Consider the following 5,193-nt stretch of genomic DNA (forward strand, 5'->3'; position numbering starts at 1 on the left):
AGCCTCAAGGGGTGATGACTTGTGACATGGCCACTAGGAGAGGCAGCTAAGCAAGAGTCTCTGTAACATAGCACACATCCTTGTCAGGCTACTGGGCTAACCTTGTTGCACTGTAATTGAGTATCTTGAAGACACCATGGCTACCGGCTTTCCAGTGGGTCAGTAGCTAGATCTCCCATAACCCCATCAGGTAAGTCATTCTCAGAAGAGGAAGGGCATCTGCAGGGACAGGAATACTAGAGGCAGGCATTCTGCAGGAAAGGACTCAATGTTCCCGGTAGGATGTGTAGATGGGCCTTTGTCCCTGTAGCATGGGAGAGGATAGCCACAGAGGAGGACTAGCTGCATCCTCTACAAATACCCTGCATTGAAATACCCAAGAGAGCAAATATCTGTCAGAAGCCAAAGTCTAACACTGGCAGCCCACTGCTAAACTTGGCCACCCTAGAGTTTTAACTGTCCTTACATTTTCTTATTATTCACTTCAGTCCAGTGGCTTGTTGTGTTTTCTTTCATTTTGTCTGAGGTCTTGAATCCAGGGCTCTGCACATGGTGCACACTACATGGAGTTTGAGTTATGAGATCCAGAACCAGAAAGACATAAAATATGTTCTGGATATTTCCTTCTAATTATTTAGTAGTTTCATTTGGTCTGGCCACAGGTAATAAGAGTTTCCCAGAAGTTATGCCAAAGGGACAGGCAATATGTTTTTTAAACCAGTGGCGGTGCACACCTTTAATCCTAGCACTTGGGAGACACATGGAAGCAGATTTCTGTGAGTTTGAGGCCAGACAGGTTACAGGGAGAGTTCCAGGACAGCCAGGGCTACACAAAGAAACCCTGTCTTGAAAAACCAAAAAGTAAAAGAGTAAAACCCTTTGTTCAAAGAGATGCCTACTAGTCCTTTGAGAGAAAATCTGGACAGGAAGCCTGATAGAATTAACAGGAAATCAGATGGTATACACACACATTCTCACCATACAGCTAGCACAAATGCAGACATCAACTCACAACAAATCTCAACGGAGTCAATAAAGCCAAGGATTTAGCTGCACAGCCCAGTTTTGCAGAGACACAACCAACACGGGCACCTCAATATGCCCAGGAGACAAATTCCCGAATGGTAGTCACTGCAGTATGTCTATCCTGTCAACCCCTCTCCTCACACTTGCTCCAGCCCACAGGATTCAGTCTCCACAGCTGTGGCTGCACAGGGAGATGGCCTGACCCTTGACCCTGGATGGAAGATGACCCCTAGGAAAGGATGAAAACCAGCCTCTACGAGCTAGGGACCCAAGACCTGCTGAGGTGGGTAGCTGAAGGTAATTCTGCTGAACACATCACTAACTCTTCACGTGCCTCGCTGTTGACCTTACAATGACAAGGTGACATGTGCTGCCCTTGCTCCATCACTCATCTGTGCTTCCCCAAGAGAAAATGTTACCAGAGATGTCAAAGTCACTATAACTACAATAACCAGACTAAGAACGCTCTATGCCCAGGAGAACAGGGCTTGCCTGACAAGGGCAAGACCGACTACTGATGCTATCCCAGGGCTCCACTCCTGGTCTGTTCTTACCATACGGTGAGCTTTCATAGCTGGATTATCTACATGCTGTCAACACGCTAAGCTCAGCCTTTGCCCCAAACTCCAGCCTTAGGTATACAACTGCCCCTTTGAAGGTTTTATTGGGTATGCCAAGTTTAACTTGTCCCAAGTGTGCTTGTGTTCTGATTTCCTGCACATTCTACAGCACAGCTGTTGGCAAACCTTACTGGCATCACCTTCACAAGCTAGCTAGGATCCTCTGCTAGGATCCACTGTCCTCTAAGCCTTTGCCCCTCCTTGCCTGGATTATTGCAACAGCTTCCCAGGTAGGCTCTTTGAGTCTACCAAGGCCACCATGCAGGCCGTTCAGTTCTGCAAAATATACATCATACCATCTCCCTCTTGCATCTAATTCCAAGCCCAAATTTATGTAGACTGCCTGAAACCCGACATGATCTTGGCCCATTGTCCTTTTACCCTTGTCTCTGTCACTGGGACATTTCCTGGCACACTGCAGCACACGGCTCTCTTGTCCCTCTGCCTGGAAACTCTTCATAAGACAGAGAGCTCTTCACTCAACACCCCGCCCCAGCCTGGCAATTTCTCTGTGCCCGTCCTTGCTTCCATGTTTTGCTTTCCTTCTTGGTAGCTCACTCCGACCTTCTTCCACACACTATTTCTACCTTATCTGCATCTTTGAGTCTTATTCAGCTGCAAGATCTTGGAGTACCGGGGATTCCTACAGTAGTGCCCTGCACACCTAAGGCCTATAGAAGAGTGAATTAAGAGGGTTTTAAACTAGGCATGGTGGCCCATGCCTTTAATCCCAGCACTTGGGAGATATACTAGTCCTTTTCTGTCACTTTGCTCTTCGGACCGTGATAGCCTAACCAGGGCCAACTGACGGACCACGACATTGAAACTATGGAAGCCTGATGGGGCCATCAGCGAATACACAATTTTAGCCAATGACTCCTCCACTCCCTGAATCAGCAGTAAATATTTCAATTTTGAGGGCTGGAGCCCCTGAGTCCCTCCTCCATCTATGCCTGACTTTAGAGGTGCTAATTTTGCAGTTCACCTGTGTAGGCACCCACAGCATCTGTGTTCTCACAAGTTCTTACTAAATCATTTGCTCAACCATCACTTTTAATTTCTGTGCCTCACTTTTCCTATGACAAATCAGATCTACTTCACACCTAACTGGTACAAATAACACCTCCTCCAAGCTACCTTTCCTATAAAATTCAGTCTCCCAATAGGGACTGTAATTCCAGCTACTCAGGAAGTTGAGGCAGGGAGGGGGGAAGGGGGCCCGTCAAGGCCTTCCAAGGTCTGCTCAAATAACTTAGTGGGACATCATCTCAAAATAACAAAACTCAGGTTGAGGATATAGCTTGGTGGTAAACTTACCCACCATGCATGAAGCCTTAGCTTCAACCCTCCTCTCAGGGAAAACAAAACAAACCTCTCCCTCTTTCCCCCATCTCCCTCCGGACTTCTGCGATTGTAGTCACCCAATGGGGGTATATTGGAGATAGTTCCTAACTACTCACAAGCCCTAGCTAACCATCGGTCCCACCTTCACGGTAAGCACCCCACGAACAGTACGGTGAATCACTGACTTCTAGGCTTCCTTTATAGATGTGTTGTTTAGTAATCATGAACGATACATGAATGTCTCCGTTCAGCTTCCTGGCCAGTTAGGGTGTATATGCCCTGTGCTTCAGGATGAATCTGATGTCGAAAGAAAGGCATCTGCTGCATCACAAAGGGTCCTGGCAAGAGGAAGCCTCTGCAGCTCTTCCAAGTGGGAACCTCTGGGCAAAACAGTGACTCTGCACGGCTGACTATGGGCTGACTTTGGCTCACTGGCTGGAAAAACATGCGATGGGTGTTACGCCGCCTCCTCCTGGAAGGCGCAGCCGCCGGCGTAGAGAAAAGGACGTCGGGGCCCCACCCAGATGCGCGAACCCACGCAATCTCGGCGCCCTCCAGCTAGCAAGCGTTACAGAGGAGTGGCGCAGGCGCCGCCTCCTCCCCACCACGCCCGACGTCGCTGTGGTCCTCACAGCCAATCCCAGAGCCGCGGTTCCTTCCAGTTGGCAAGAGGGCGGAGACCAAAGGGGGCTCGGCCAAAGCTGCGCTCCCATTAGCTGAGGCGGCCCACCTAGACAAATTCCCTCTGTCCTCCAGACGCGGAGCTGGGGTGGCTTCGGGCCTGGGCCTGCCAGGGGCCCTGCAGCTCTGCCAACCCCAGCCGGCACCCGCAACGCCGCCACCTTGCCTGGACCTCCTCCTCGCCCAGCACCGAGGCCCAGCCAGTCTCCAGTAAGCCCGGCAACGCTCGCACTCAAGCGGCTGGACCCGCGGCCTCACAGCATCCTTTCCGAGAGCAGCAGGCACGGAGGAGGCGCTGCCAAAACCCCGAGAACAGAGCCTAGTGAAAGCCACGGGGGGGGGGCGTGGGGCAAGGTCAGGAGATGGGTCGCGACCGCGCAGTGTCTACAGCCAAGGCCAGGATAGACGAGTGACTTCGATCTAGGCTCGGCCTTAGACCACGAAGTGACCTTGGGCCAGTTCCTTCCATTCCTGGGGCCTCTGTTCCCTTCTGTGAAATTGCGCGGGCACTGAACGATGAGTGCCAAGGTTTCACCCAGGGGCCACGAGGCCGCGTGATCAACCCCGGGCCTCCCGTTGCGGCAATGAAGGACCTTGTTCCTGGGGGCGTGTACGGAGGAAGCGGGACGCAGGCAGAGGGAAGCAGGTGCAGACCACCGGGGGCCGAGACAGGGAAATCAGTCGGTCCGTCTCTGGTTCCTTTTCGGCCACAGGGCTGTCTAGAGGACACGATGTCCCTTCCCCACCCTCATTCTCAGGAGCCGCGCCGGGTCGACCCAAACCGAGCACAAGCACCCCAGTTACGATGAAGACCCCGCCCCTCTTACCCTAAAGCGACCCGGCAGGGGGCTCCACGGCGGGGACTGGGCTCTCGTCTCAGCCGGTGCTGTGCAGGCGCTCCCGCTTCTGGCTTCGAATTGGCGTCCCGCCCCTGTTCCCCAGGGCACTCTCCCGACCCCTAAAACCGCGGCCTCCAGCCTCTGACACCCGGATGTGCCTTACACACTCCGGCGCGTGCGTTAGGGCTGCGCCGGGCGGGGCCCGACGGCCGACGGCGCGGAGGCGGGGAGAGCTCGGGCGCAGCCTCCCTAGCCCTCCTTTACTCCAGCCGAGGGTGCCCCTAGGCCCTAGGCACCCCGGAGATAAGCTTGCTCCTGCCGGTTCACCCCAATTCAAGCCTGATACAGATCCCTGCTGCCATCCGAGCTCTTCCTGGACCCTGAGTGAAGCAGGAAGGCACAAGGTGGTCGTTTTCAGCCCCCACCCCACCCCCAAACCAGGGGGAAAAGTGCCGCTCCAGGAAGCGAAGAAACCCCGCGGAGGACAAAACTCCTCCCAGGTCTTCCGAGTGTTTGTTGTCTTTAAAACTCACCAGAACTAAATGGTTAGTTGGTTGACTTTTAAATGACATTTAAAATTTGTCTCCCGAGTTTCTTTAACGTATGGCAGCTTCCCAAGGTTTCAACAGTAGGACACATCTGCGTATAGTCGGCGGGGACTCGCCTCACACCCCACTACCACG

General features: G+C 52.9%; 1 protein-coding gene across 3 annotated transcripts in view; it reads right to left on the reverse strand.

Annotated features, from left to right (window-relative positions):
* Positions 1 to 5,068, reverse strand: part of Bdh1 (3-hydroxybutyrate dehydrogenase 1) — a 33,110-nt gene extending 28,042 nt beyond the window's left edge. Inside the window, exon 1 of one of the 3 annotated variants that reach the window (XM_040750964.1) lies at positions 5,044 to 5,068. The gene's annotated coding sequence lies outside the window, so the exon portion shown is untranslated. Of the gene's footprint in view, positions 1 to 3,132; positions 3,415 to 4,498; positions 4,655 to 5,043 lie in introns of those variants that run through there. The other 2 variants (XM_040750961.1, XM_040750963.1) reach the window with 2 other exon arrangements.
* Between the last annotated feature and the right edge of the window lie 125 nt (positions 5,069 to 5,193).

Source organism: Mesocricetus auratus, unplaced genomic scaffold, assembly GCF_017639785.1.
Source record: "Mesocricetus auratus isolate SY011 unplaced genomic scaffold, BCM_Maur_2.0 Super-Scaffold_100008, whole genome shotgun sequence".
NCBI lineage: Eukaryota > Metazoa > Chordata > Mammalia > Rodentia > Cricetidae > Mesocricetus > Mesocricetus auratus.